Source organism: Nicotiana tabacum, chromosome 16, assembly GCF_000715075.1.
Source record: "Nicotiana tabacum cultivar K326 chromosome 16, ASM71507v2, whole genome shotgun sequence".
Classification (NCBI taxonomy): Eukaryota; Viridiplantae; Streptophyta; class Magnoliopsida; order Solanales; family Solanaceae; genus Nicotiana; species Nicotiana tabacum.
The window spans coordinates 26,640,399-26,654,636 of record NC_134095.1 but is presented as its reverse complement, the minus strand read 5'-3'; positions in this window follow the sequence as shown (position 1 = coordinate 26,654,636).

Sequence of the window (14,238 nt, the reverse complement as noted above, 5' to 3'; positions counted from 1 at the left end):
GAGGTTAGATTATTGGGCACAGACTTGGTTCAGGATGCTTTAGATAAGGTTAAGGTGATTCAGGATAGATTTCGCACTGCCCAGTCCAGACAGAAGAGTTATGCGGACCACAAGGTTCGCAATGTTTCATTTATGGTTGGAGAGCGAGTCTTGCTTCCAGTTTTGCCTATGAAGGGCGTTATGAGATTCGGAAAGAGGGACAAATTGAGCCCAAGGTTTATTGGCCCCTTTGAGGTGTTGCAGCGTGTTGGGGAGGTTGCTTATGAGCTTGTCTTACCTCCTAGCTTAGCAGAAGTTCATTCGGTATTTCATGTTTCGATGCTCCAAAGGTGTCACGGTGATCCATCGCATGTGTTGGATTTTAGCTCAGTCTAATTGGACAAGGATCTATCTTATGTTGAGGAGCCAGTGGCTATATTAGACAGACAAGTTCGAAAGTTGAGGTCAAAGAGCATTGCATCAGTAAAGGTTCAGTGGCGGGGTCAACCGGTCGAGGAGATGACTTAAGAGACAAAGTAGGATATGCGCAGCCGGTATCCTCATCTTTTCACCACTTCAGGTCTCTATGTTTGTTCGAGGGCGAACAAATGTTTTAAGAGGGGGAGGATGTAACGACATGGCCAGTCATTTTGAGAATTTATGCCTGATCCCCTATTAAATGCTTCCCCCGTGTCTTTTTCTGCTATTGTGATTTTCCGGGATGGTTCATTTTGAGTTTCAGAGGGTTTTGGGATAATTAGTCCCTAAATGAGAGTTAAAGTCTTAGAATTTGGACCATAGTCAAAGTAGTGTATAGACGGATCTGGAATGAAATTTCGTCGATTCCGTTAGCTCCATTGGGTGATTTCGGTCTTAGGGGCGTGTCCGGATCGTATTTTTGAGGTCAGTAACTCATTTAGGTTGGAAATGGCGAAAGTTAAGTTTTTAGAGTTTGGGCCAATAGTGGAATATTGATATCTGGGTCGGAATCCGATTTTGTAAGTTGGAGTAGGTCCATAGTGTTGAATATGACTTGTGTGCAAAATTTGGGGTCAATCGGATGTGGTTTGGTCGGTTTTAGCATCAACTGTAGAATTTTGAAATTTTAAGTTCATTAAGTTTGGATTGGAGGGTGATTCGTGGTTTTAGCTTTGTCTGATGTGATTTGAGGGTTCATCTAAGTTCGTATGATGTTTTAGGATTGGTTGGTATGTTTCGTTGAGGTCCCGGGGGCCTTGGGTGAGTTTCGGGTGCTTAACGGGTTGGTTTGGGACTTAGGCATTTGGCTGAAGTTTGTTGCACCTGTTATTTTCGCACCTGAGGATTTTGGACCGCAAGTGCGGTGCCGCAGAAGCGGTTGGGAAGCCGTAGAAGCGGAGATGGACCTTGGCATCTGAGACCGCAGGTGCGGCTGGGGGACCGCAGAAGCGGGCTCGCTGATGCGACGTAGTGCCCGTAGATGCGGCCCCAGCCAAGTGTCACGATTTAGATTTCCACCCTCGGAAGTCATGATGGCGCCTACTCATGAAAGCTAGGCAAGCCGAGCATTATAGATTCATTACCCCTTTTTACTTAGCCCTTTTCAGTAGATCAATACAATAGGTGATCAACAACGGAATCATTAAAAATAACCAGAAATGCGGAGGACACAAACTTAATAGTTTAACCAAACACTGATACATAAATCCGAGATACAACCCTACCCAGAATTTGGTGTCACAATATCACAAGCTGTCTAGGAATACTACAAATAAGGGTTCGAAAGATAACTACAAGCTGAAGAAACAGTATGGAAAGATAGAAGGAGACTCCAGGGCCTGCGGATGCCTACAGGGTTACCTCGGGTCGCCTAAATGGACTGAAGACAGCACCCTCACTGCGGTCCAAAAGCTGCAGCACCGGGATCTGCACACAGTGCAGAGTGTAGTATCAGCACAACTGACCCCATGTGCTGGTAAATGCCTAGCCTAACCTTGGCGAAGTAGTGACGAGGCTAGGACCAGACTACTAAATAACCTTGTGCAGTTAAATCATATACAACGGAAAATAAAAGCAGATATTCACAGTTAAAGATGGGGAGGGGAAAGCATGCTACAGGGAGTATAAGATAACAACAAAATACCAACGAGGAATGTAAAGAAACCAGAATTTAATTTCCAACAATAATGAGGAAAACAAACACAATATTCACTTTCATTTCTTTCTTGTTGCAGGCGTGCAACCCGATCCCATTTCATATATCTTGTTGTAGGCGTGCAACCTGCTCCCATTTCATATATCTTGTTGCAGGCGTGCAACCCGCTCCCATTTCATATTTCTTGTTGTAGGCGTGCAACCCGCTCCCATTTCATATATCTCGTTACAGACGTGTAACCTGCTCCCATCTCATATATCTCTTTGCAGGCGTGCAACCCGCTCCCATTACATATATCTTGTTGTAGGCGTGCAACCCGCTCCCATTTCATATATCTTGTTGCAGGCGTGCAACCCGCTCCCATTTCATATTTCTTGTTGTAGGCGTGCAACCCGCTCCCATTTCATATATCTCGTTACAGACGTGTAACCTGCTCCCATTTTATATATCTCTTTGCAGGCGTGCAACCCGCTCCCATTTCATATATCTTGTTGCAGGCGTGTAACACGCTCCCATTTCATATCAACATCAATCACACAAGAATCCCGGCAAGGGAACAAGAGTATAACAACAACATCCCGACAAGGGAAACAATATCGTAAACAATAACATCCCGGCAAGGGAGACAATATCATAAACAATAACATCCCGGCAAGGGAACCAACAATGATAATCAACATATTAAGCATGAATAAATCTCAACGGAGTCACAACAATTACAACACTATACCCACGGGCATGCTCGACACCGACGTATAGATACTCGTCACCATGCCTATACACCGTGCTCCACAATTAACACGTAGCAAATAAGACACAACTCCTAATCCCTCAAGCTAAGGTTAGACCAAACACTTACCTCGATCCACGAACACAATTCAAGCCTCAACTTTACTTTACCTCTTGTTTCCACCACCAATTCTCTTGTATCTAGCCACAATTTACTTAACGATATCAATAAATGCTAAATGAATCAATTCTAATGCAAGAAAATAAGGTTTCCAATGATTTCCCAAAATGTCAAAAATCGACCCCGGACCCACATGGTCAAAACCCGAGGTTCGAATAAAAACCCGATTACCCATTCACCCACAAACCCAAATATATAATTTTTTTTAAATCGGACCTCAAATCGAGGTCCAAATCCCCAAAATTTGAAAAACCTAGGTTCTACTCAAAACACCCAATTTCTCCCATGAAAACCCTTGATTTTGAGTTGAAATCATGTGAAAAGCTGTTAAAGATTGAAGAGAATGAGTTAGAAATGACTTACAATCGATTTGGAGAAGAATATTTCTTTGGAAAATTGCCCAAGAGAGTTTATGTTTTGAAAGAGTTTGAAAAATGGGAAATTTTCGGCTAAGTTAGGATTTAGCAGGTTGCAGATGTCGCAATTGCGACAGAAGCTTCGCAATTGCAAAGCTCGCAAATGCGAACAAGGTTTCTCATTTGCAAACCTGGACACTTTCTACTAACCTCGCAATTGCGGACGAATAGTCGCAATTGCGAAACTGGGCACTTACTGATGGCTTCGCATTTGCGAAGTGTAGATCGCAAATGTGATCATAGACTGGCTAGACGTCTTCGCAATTGCAATGAAGTCCTCACAATTCCCAGGCCTGACAGGCTTACAATTTCGACATCTGGCCTCGCAATTGCGAGATCAGAGCCTGCAACACATGCCAGATGAAAACTTGCAACTTCCTAAGTTCAACTCCGCTTCGTGGCCTATCTAAAACTCACCCGAGCCCTCGGGGCTCCAAACCAAACATGCACACCAACCTAAAACATCGTACGGACTTGCTCGTGCAACCAAATCATCAAAATAACATTAACAACTATGAATTAAACCCCAAATTCATGAAATTATTCAAGAACGCCAAAATTTCCAATTTCTCAGCTTTAAGTCCATTTTATACCAAACCAATTCCGATCTTTACCAAATTTTACAGATTCAACCTAATTATTATTTCAAACTTGTACCGGGCTCCAGAACCAAAATACGGGCTCGATATCATAAATTTCAAACATCTTTAATTTCCAAAAACTATTATATATTTGAGAAAATAATTTCCTTTAAAAATTCATTTCTCGGGCTTGGGACCTCAGAATTCGATTCCGGGCATATGCCCAAGTCCCAAATTTTACTACGGACCCTACGAGACCGCCAAATAACAGGTCTGGATCCGTTTACTAAGAATATTGATCAAAGTCAACTTAAATTTATTTTAAAAGCAAAATTTATCATTTTTCACAATTTTTCACATAGTGGCTTTTCCGGATACATGCCTGGACTGCACACGCAAATCGAGGTGAGACAAAAATAGGTTTTTAAGGCCTCGGATCACACAATTTACTTGTAAACAAGTGATAACCTTTTGGGTCATCACACCAAGTTGATCGGCTTTTGCACTTGCGATGATTTTTCCGCAGGTGGGGGATTGCAGATGCGTCCCCATGAGCGCAGAAGCAGAAATCGCTGGGCAGAAAAGGGGATTTCGACGGTTTGAAATTTCATAACACAAAATTCGATTTGAAGCTCGGTGAGAGGCGATTTCTCGATGGATTTTGAAAGAGAACTATTGGGTAACTAATTCTAACTCGATTTTGATCATATTACATTAATCTATTGTTAAATTCTTCATCTAATTAAGTAATTTGAAGGTGGAAGTTTGGAAAATGGGGAAAAAGTTCTCCAATCAAAAATCTGAGGTTTGAGTGGGAATTAGGCGTCGATTTTGGATGATTTTTGCATGAGTGAACTCATGAGTAAATTGTATTCATAATTTATGACTTTTAACCGATTCCGAGAGGTGGGCCCGGGGAGGATTTTTTGGCGTTTTTCTATTTTCTTGCCTTAGCTTCGATTTCATTAGTTAAATTAGTTGTGTGTAAATATATTTACGTTATGTAATTGATTTGATTTGATTTGGACCACTCGGAGTTGGATCCTCGTACCAAGAACGTGATTTCAGATTGATTTGAGCTTGATTCTAGGTAAGTGGCTTGCCTAACCTTGTGTGGGGGAACTCTCCTTAGGATTTTGGTATCATTGATATATGAGCGTCGTGTACGTGAGGTGACGAATGCGTACACAGGATATTTGTTGTAAAACTCCGTTTTCACTAAGTCTTAACTTGTTTTTTCTTTGTTTGAACTACATTAGCATATGTTATTACCTTGATTAGGTTTGAAAAGCATGTTTATGTGTTAAACTGTCTATTTGAACTCTGTGCAGCATATTCTAGTGAAATTTCCTATTTTCCTTAAATGCAAACTTAGTTTAAACTGCAAATTCATTGATACAACTGCTGTTTGTATTGACTATGTTGCATATTTACTTTGGGACTACGGAACGGTATTCCGGGAGATCCCCATATACTACATATTTACTTTGGGACTATGGATCGGTATTCTGGAAGATCCCTTAGCATTGCATATTTACTTTGAGACTACGGATCGGTATTCTGGGAGATCCCCCAACACTGCATATTTACTTTAGGACTACGGAATGATATTCCGAGAGATCCTCATGCATATTTACATTTGGGACTACGGGACGGTATCCCGGGAGATCCCCATTTCTATTGCTGTGTTTTGAGCTGTTGTTCTTCTGTGCTTATTTCCTGGTTAAAAACTTTAGTATTTACTTCTTTGCTGCGACATTTCTTTCTGTTATATTTGTTATATTAAAACCAATAGGGCCCTGACCTGATCTCGTTACTACTCGACCGAGGTTAGGCTTGGCACATACTAGGTACTGCTGTGGTGTACTCATGCCCTTTCCTGCACATGTTTTCCATGTGCAGATCTAGGTACTAGCTATCATCCTCGAGTCTAGCTGTGCGGTTGCTGCTTTGAGAGACTTCAAGGTATATTTGTCGCGGCCGCAGACCTAAGAGTCCCTCTCTACTCTTCCTTAAGATAAAGACTTTTCTTGTATTTTCTTCGTTGATAGTTTCCGGAGTTTAGGAGCACTATTTACTTCTGTATCTTATGACTTATGACATTCCGGATTTTGGGAAAGTTATTGTATTTGCCTTTGAAGTGTTAATGTATATGCCGTGCGGCATCTCAGTTCCTTGTCTAAATTTACTTATTAGTTGATAGTTTTCAGGTTTTCATCTGTTATTCCGCAAAATGTTAGGTTTATCTAGTCATAGAGACTAGGTGCCGTCACGACAGTTTACGGAGGGAGAACTGGTCGTGAGAGATGCTCTACCACTATAACCCGACCTCTTTTGTAACACAACCACTAGGGCTCACGTCGCATCGAGGAACATTTGAAGTGATTTTCCTGATCCCTGGGGCAATACTATACTTCCATAATCATATTTCATAGCGTACCAATATGATTCACCTTACATGGGTATTTTAATCCTGTATAATTCATGAAATCCCTTTTTTCCAAATCATTACTCAATCGAAGGCCCTTATTCTACTACTAGGGCAACATTCCCTCTCTTCTAAATGCTATTAGTCTTAGACTCCTTGGAGTTCATTCAGGCTATACTGAGCTTTCTATAACTTAGAGAAATCAGTAGCTTTCTTGTTTTCATGGGCTTAATCTTGAGGACTTATCCATTCTCGTCACCTTTTCACTCGCCCTTTCTTATCCTTACTCATGTCTTCCTAAAACCTTGTTGCTTTACCATACTTTAGCTTGCGACCTACACATATCTATTTATATTACTCGCAATCTTCCTTCAACTTGCTTGCACCATTCATTTCCATGTGTTACTCTGGAATATCAAGCGACACATCACATCGTCTCTAACTCTTCTTTACTCTCTTAACTAGACCTCTCAGTACCTAGAAATAATAGGCTGGAAGATATGCCACTGACGCCGCCGTTATCATTCTAGGACACTGAATCCCCGCGCTTCTAGCCTTCTATCCGAAGTATGGACTATTCACAACCTTCTGGACTTGAGTATCTCATACATTGTTCACCTTTACCTTACTTACCTTAAAATATCACCTCATATTCTTCTATATCTTTCATAACCTCCCTTTCACATAGGTATGATTCACATCCACAACTTGAAGCTCTATTATAATACTTGCATCTCTAGCACATACATAATCTGGTGGGAGTTTCATACTGACTTCTTATGAGGCTGGTACTTCTTCTAACTGGCTTTATTGTATAACGTTATAGAATATGGCCACTGTACTATCTCTCTTGTACCTCTGATATTAAGAGTGATTCTGCAATGTTCTCAATCACGATTTTTATAATTTTCTAGGTCCAATAATCAGACTCCTGATTTACTTAGTTGATGTAACTCTTTAGTTTCCTCTTCCCTCTTATCGGCCTTTATGTAGGCTTAAGCTATCTTCCGATTTGCAGCTCATGGTGTTAGTTATTACTTTAGCTTTTCATGGGTGCTATGGAATATCCATGATACAATCTTCTAATGATTCAATCCTTTGTCGATGACCTGGACGCAGTTCTTTCTTTTAACTTATACCGGAGTCTTCTATAGCTATATGATTGTCAACATATATGCTGCATTGATAGTACTTCAAAATCTTAATTGCGTTCATAATGTAACTAACTCTGGATCATTGATTGAATAATTCCTTTCGTTCCATCCCAGCTTTCTTTAAATGTAGGCAATTACTTTTCCCGATTTTTCTACCCCCTTATTGCGTGCATGCTTAGCTTATCTTAGTGCCCACGCATGCCGGAATTATCGTGCAACTTATTACACCCCATGTTTTTGTACGTGGAAGTACGCCATAAATAAATTGATATAAGCTTGGAAATGAGATGTTACATTCTGCATTTTCGCACATTAAAGTTTCATCGTAAGTTAATCGACGTAAGTTCGGGAATGAGATTTATTTTGGGATTATAAGTATTACATTATTTCAAACAAGTGATAAGTAAATTCGTGAAGGTGAGAGGGTAAGCAAATCGAAGAAGATGAGTTTCGTCGAAGTTTGATATTTTGGGATAAATACGGCCCGGGCTATAATATCCGATATTTATGGAGTAGTACCTGACAAGGTACCACATGACCATGATAGTAAGGTGTATAAAGTGTATTAAAAGTGAGTAGTATTTTAAGTAAATTAAGATAATTCTTAATTATGTGGATAATTGGTTAATGGGGGATTAGTAAATTAATTAACACATTTTTGGATAATCTTTTGTTTTGGCATGATACAAATAATACAAAAGAAACGAGCAAATGCACAGCTTTCATAAACGTCTCTATTTATAGAATACTAGGGGTCTCTATGTTCTTGATTCCCCTTGTGACATATTATATCTTTTGTTCATGAGTCTCAAAATAATACGCAGTTGATAAAGTTTATCCGAAAGGAATATTGAGATTATTAACATATTTTCATGCATTTCATGCACTTATACATGTACATCGACCCATGACCAGATGTCTCTATATATATATATATATATATATATATATATATATATATATATATATATATATATATATATATATATATATATACGCGTATATAATGCCATCTGGTCATGGGTCAATGATTTTGTCCACATTGGCCGAGATGATATGATGGGATGCCCTCAGAGGCCTGATGAGGTCATGAAACATGTACCTATGCACGACATGACATTCATACACATATGCATGACACTATAAGTATTTCGTGATATACAGATTTATCCAGACTTACAGGTTGAGTCATTTACTCTATATTTCTTCCATGTCTGTTATGTACTTATTTATGTGCCTTACATACTCGGTACATTATTTGTACTGACATCCCTTTTGCCTGGGGACACTGCATTTCATGCCCGCAGGTCTCGATAGACAGGTCAAGAGTCCTCCAAGTAGGCTATCAGCTCAGCGGAAGATGTTGGTGTGCTCCATTTGCTCCGGAGTTGACTGTTTGGTCAGTATGATTTAAACGTGTATTTTTTGGTATGGCAGGGCCCTGTCCTGACCTTTATGTTAAGTGTGTACTCTTAGAGGCTTGTAGACAGATGTCATGTATATGGATTCTTGTACGGCCTTGCCGGCCTATGATTTGAGTTTACAAATGATCATGTTGGCCTTATAGGCCTGTATATTACATGTATAAGTTTTTATATCAGGTTGGGTCGTTCCACATTGAGTATTCCCTATGTTTATTCTAGTTAGACCATGATGGCCCGTTTGGCCCATTTGCCAATGAAAGTACAATAAGGAAGATATGTTATACTGGTACTCAGTTAAGTAAGGTACCAGGTGCTCGTTGCGGCCCATAGGTTTGGGTCATGACAAAAGTGGTATCAAAGCAGTTTTGTCCTAGGGAGTCTATAAGCCGTGTTTAGTAGAGTCTTGTTTATGGGTGTGTCGTGCATCACACTTATAAGTAGGAGGCTACAGTAATTTAGGACTATCACTCTTTATTCTTACTCTAGATCGTGTCATAGAGCTCAATTGTAAGAACTCAATTTTCTAACTCTATCTTATTCATAATATGATGATGCCTACATACAGAAAGACGGTTGATAAGAGATATAGCTGGGGAAGAGTTGAGTCAGAGGAACTCGATTTTTGAATCAAGCTTATGATGGATAAATATGAGGTATTCAGCAGATCATGTATGTACTAATACATGTAAGTTTCTTGATAATGATCCCTAAGACAAGAATGTCTTGTTCGAGTTTTCAGAATAAAGTGATAGACATAAATGTTAGCAGGATATAAGAAAAAAGTTAATAAAGAATTATGAGCAAGATATGATACATAGATGACAACGGTAGATCAAAAAGATGATAGTATTACAGAGTCAATAGTCAAGTGAAGGAAAGGACGAGAGGTGACGGGCCTTGAGACAACAAAAGAGTATAGGCCATAAAGTCACATCTTCATTTCGAGAAATAAATTCGTAACTCTAACGTAATTAACAGAAGGAAAAATTAGACCCTAGAGTAATAGAAATTAGTATGGGCTGGTGAACAAGATAAATTAAAAATGAATTAGGGACTAAGTAATTTGATAATAGGCAGCATCATGAGAATTTCAGATTGCGTTCCAGCAATAATAGAATAGACAACATAAGGAGATCCATGATGAATTCAGAGAATGGTCACTCAGGAAGACGCTTCCCTAAAGCAAGCAAAGTGAGCAAACTTAAGCTTAAGGGAATGTATGTGCTAGTTACACTAAGTGTTACCATCACAAGTAAGGACTTTTGTTATCCTTGGTAACGTAAGGATTACCGCAAGGCTTGTAAGAATCATTGATGATGTGAAAGTACGTCAAAGATGAAGAGGAAAAATATCTATAGGCAGGTTGTCGTAGCTCCAACTCTTAGTACTCTCCTAAGGGGAGAATATGGAGTGATGTGGCATTAAGTCAGAATTAAGCGGTTCTAGTAACTATGAAATGGTAAAAAAATGCAATAAAAATGAGAATATGAATGAGATTGCACTGATTCAAATCCTACAAATATGCTACGATTCCAAAACATTATGCAAACACGATGTCAAGGAAAGGAAGTAAGGGTTCCTACCCCAGATGTTATTAATAAATAAGGAGCCAATGCAAGACGTAAGTTAAAACAAAGGGAATAATCCAAGAGGATTATAAGGAATATAAATATGAGAATGGACCAACGAGCAGTTAGTAGTTGATTCAGGAAGAGTCTGGTTATGGCTAGATAAGAGGTTACAGACAAATCAACAGATCGTGCAAGATAAACATAGTGAACTCAACATGGGAATTCAGTCTCGCAGACATGACATCGTGATCCTTGAGATATATTCAGATAGGAGTTCGGGTAGTTAAAGGTAAAGAAAAGAGAGTGCCACTGGAAAGACAATCAAAATATCAACTCAGAAACAACACTACAAGTACAAGGGCGTGGAGGTAAGTAACTACGGATAATTATAGGTGAGGAAGGACATCAAAAAAGTTATGTTGAGTATACGATATAATAAGCTCACAACTTTACAAGAGTCAAGGGTTCTCCCTAAGTACTACAACGAAAGACTAGCTGAGGAAATAAGGAAGAAGGCTTCAACCTAAGCACAAAGACCTAAAGAGGAAATTGTTGTGTAACAACAGTCTCACAATAACATTGTAAGCACTCCAAAGGAAAGTGGCACCTACCATGGCTAATGAACAGTAAGTAAAATTAAAAGTAATATTCGAAATCATATGAGTTGCACGAAAACTCTGGCATGCATGGGAACTAAGATAAGCTAAGTATACATGCAACAAGGGGGCAGAAATACCAGGAAAGGTAATAGCTTACGTTAAAGAAAACTAAGAAGGAACAAAAGGAATTATTCGATCAATGATCCCGAGTTTGTGACATTATGAACGTACTTAAGAGTTTAGAGTTTTATACATGCAGCATATACAGCCGTAGAACATTCTGGTATACGCAAAAGAAAGAATTGATCCCAGGTCATAGATGAAAGATTGAATTGTTAAAGGATTGTATCATGAATATCCCTCAGCGCCTATGAAAGCCTAAAGTAATAACTAATACCAGGAGTCGCAGATCGGAAGATAGCTTAAGCCTACATAAAGGCTTATCAGAAAGAAGAGGAAACTAAAGAGTTACATCGACTAAGTAAAACAGGAGTGGACCAAGAGAATTATAGACCTCAGGATCACTCTTAAATAGCAGAGGTATAAGAGATATGGTACAGTAGCCATATTTTATAACGGCTCTACGATGGAGCCAACTAAAGAGTACCAGCCTCATAAGAAGTCAGTATGAAGCTCCCACCGGATTCTGAATACACCAGAGGTGCAAGTATTATAATAGAGCTTCAAGTCATGGATATGAATTATACCTATGTGGAAGAGAGGTCATGAAAGAGATAGAATATGTGATGTGAGATTTTAAGGTAAGTAAGGTAAAGGTGAACAACGTACGAGATATTCACATGTGGAAGGTTGTGTATAGTCCATACTTCAGATAGAAGGCTGAAAGAGTTGGGATTCAGTGTCCAGGAATAATAGCGACGTTGTCAGTGGCATACCTTCCAGCCCAAGGTTGCTAGGTACTGAGAGGTCTGGTTAAGAGAGAAAAGAGGAACAAGAGACGATTTGATGTCTCGCTTGATGTTCCAGAATAACACAAGTAAATCTATGGTGCAAGAAAGTTGAAAGAAGGTTGCAATTAGTATAAAAAGATATGTGTAGGTCGCCAAGCTAAACTGTGGTAGAGCGGCAAGGTTTTTGGAAGACAGGAGTAAGGATAAGAAAAGGCAAGTGGAAGGTGACGAAAGTGGATAATCTCTCGGGATTAAGCCAGTGAAAACAAGAGAGCTGATGGGTTCTCTATGTTATAGAAAGCTCAGTATAGCCTGAATGAACTCAAAGGAGTCTAAAACTAGTAGCATTTAGAAGAGATGGAATATTGTCCTAGTAGTAGAATGAGGGTGTAATGGTGATAGATGAAGGATGACGTTTGGGCCTTCGATTGAGTAATGATTTCATGAATTATACAGGATTAAAATACCCACATAAGGTGAATCACATTGGGATGCTATTAAATAGGGTTATGGAAGTACAGTATCGCCCCCAGGTGGATCAGTCTAATTACTCTAGATGTCCCCGATGAGACGTGAGTCCTAGCAGCAGTGTTACATAAGAGATCAAGTTATCAGTGGTAGATTGTAGATCAATATTAAGGTGAATCGACAGTGGGTGGACAAAAATCACAAAGTATGAGATGAGATTAAGACGACATTCTTAAGATAAACAGTAATGAAGAAGCATTAAAGGACTTAGATTTATACATGCAGGATAAACAACAAGAGTAACCTGGAGTTTGGTAGCAGACATCAGTAACGACAAATCGAAGTAAGAGTTGTGTATAATATGACCTACCTAGATGTAGTAAAGTCACACGGATGGAGTGTCGAGGCTATGAAATAAGATATAGCAATATTCGTAAGTTCGACAAAGTACCGAGCGAAGAACTTCAGCATATCTATAGATGCCCAGAGTGACGCCTTTTCAACTTCTGTATATGTTCACAAAGTGAGGCCTAAGATTGACTAAAAGCTGGAGGAAAAAAAGAGAAAAGAGACGCATAGGTGCAGCTACAAGGTCAGAGTCATACAGGCTACGTGACAGAAGGTAGCAACAGTTACGAGATTGGAAGGATTCCGACCACAAGTCGTGACGTGAGAAGGAGGCTTAAAGGGGAGAATGCCATGGCCTTTGGAGTTATTCGCCGAGCAGTTGCATAGATGGCAAGGAAAGTACTAAAGTATTCGAGAGACATAAGTTATGAAAATGACAAGTGCATCAGTCAACATTCGAGGAAGAATGTTCCAAATGGGGAAATAATGTTACACCCCATGTTTTCATACGTGGAAGTACGCCATAAGTAAATTGATATAAGCTTGGAAATGAGATGTTACATTCCGCATTTTCGCACGTTAAAATTTCATCGTAAGTTAGTAGACGAAATTTCGGGAATGAGATTTATTTTGGGATTATAAGTATTACATTATTTCAAACAAGTAATAAGTAAATTGGTAAAGGTGAGAGGGTAAGCAAATTGAAGAAGATGAGTTACGTCAAAGTTTGACATTTTGGGATAAAATACGGTCTGAGCTATAATACCCGATATTTATGGATTAGTACCATACAAGGTACCACATGGCCATGATAGTAAGGGGTATAAAGTGTATTAAAAGTGAGTAGTATTTTAAGTAAATTAAAATAATTTTTAATTATGTGGATAATTGGTTAATGAGGGATTAACAAATTAATTAAGGAATTGATTAACACATTCTTGGATAAGATTGACCATCCCTAAACGTGGCAGTAGCATAAGAGTCTTTAAGTGACTCTTAGATCACCTTTCTAGGTGTCACTTTGAAAGGAATTCTTGGATAAAGCCATAAAAAGCTCTAAATCCACAAAGTATATAAAAAGGGGTAACGTTCTTTAGCAAAAGCCTTAGAATATTTCTCCAATTCAATAAAGTCACAAATCCATTTCTATCTGCGTTCAAAAATGTGAATGTTTATATGTTACAAACAATTGTCTCAAACGTACATCATATGCAAGATAGAATCTTCAACAATTCAAAGCAACGTGAGATCTTGCAATTTTAAGGGAGTACGGTGTAAACCTTTTCAAAAATATCACACAGATTTTTCCCTACTC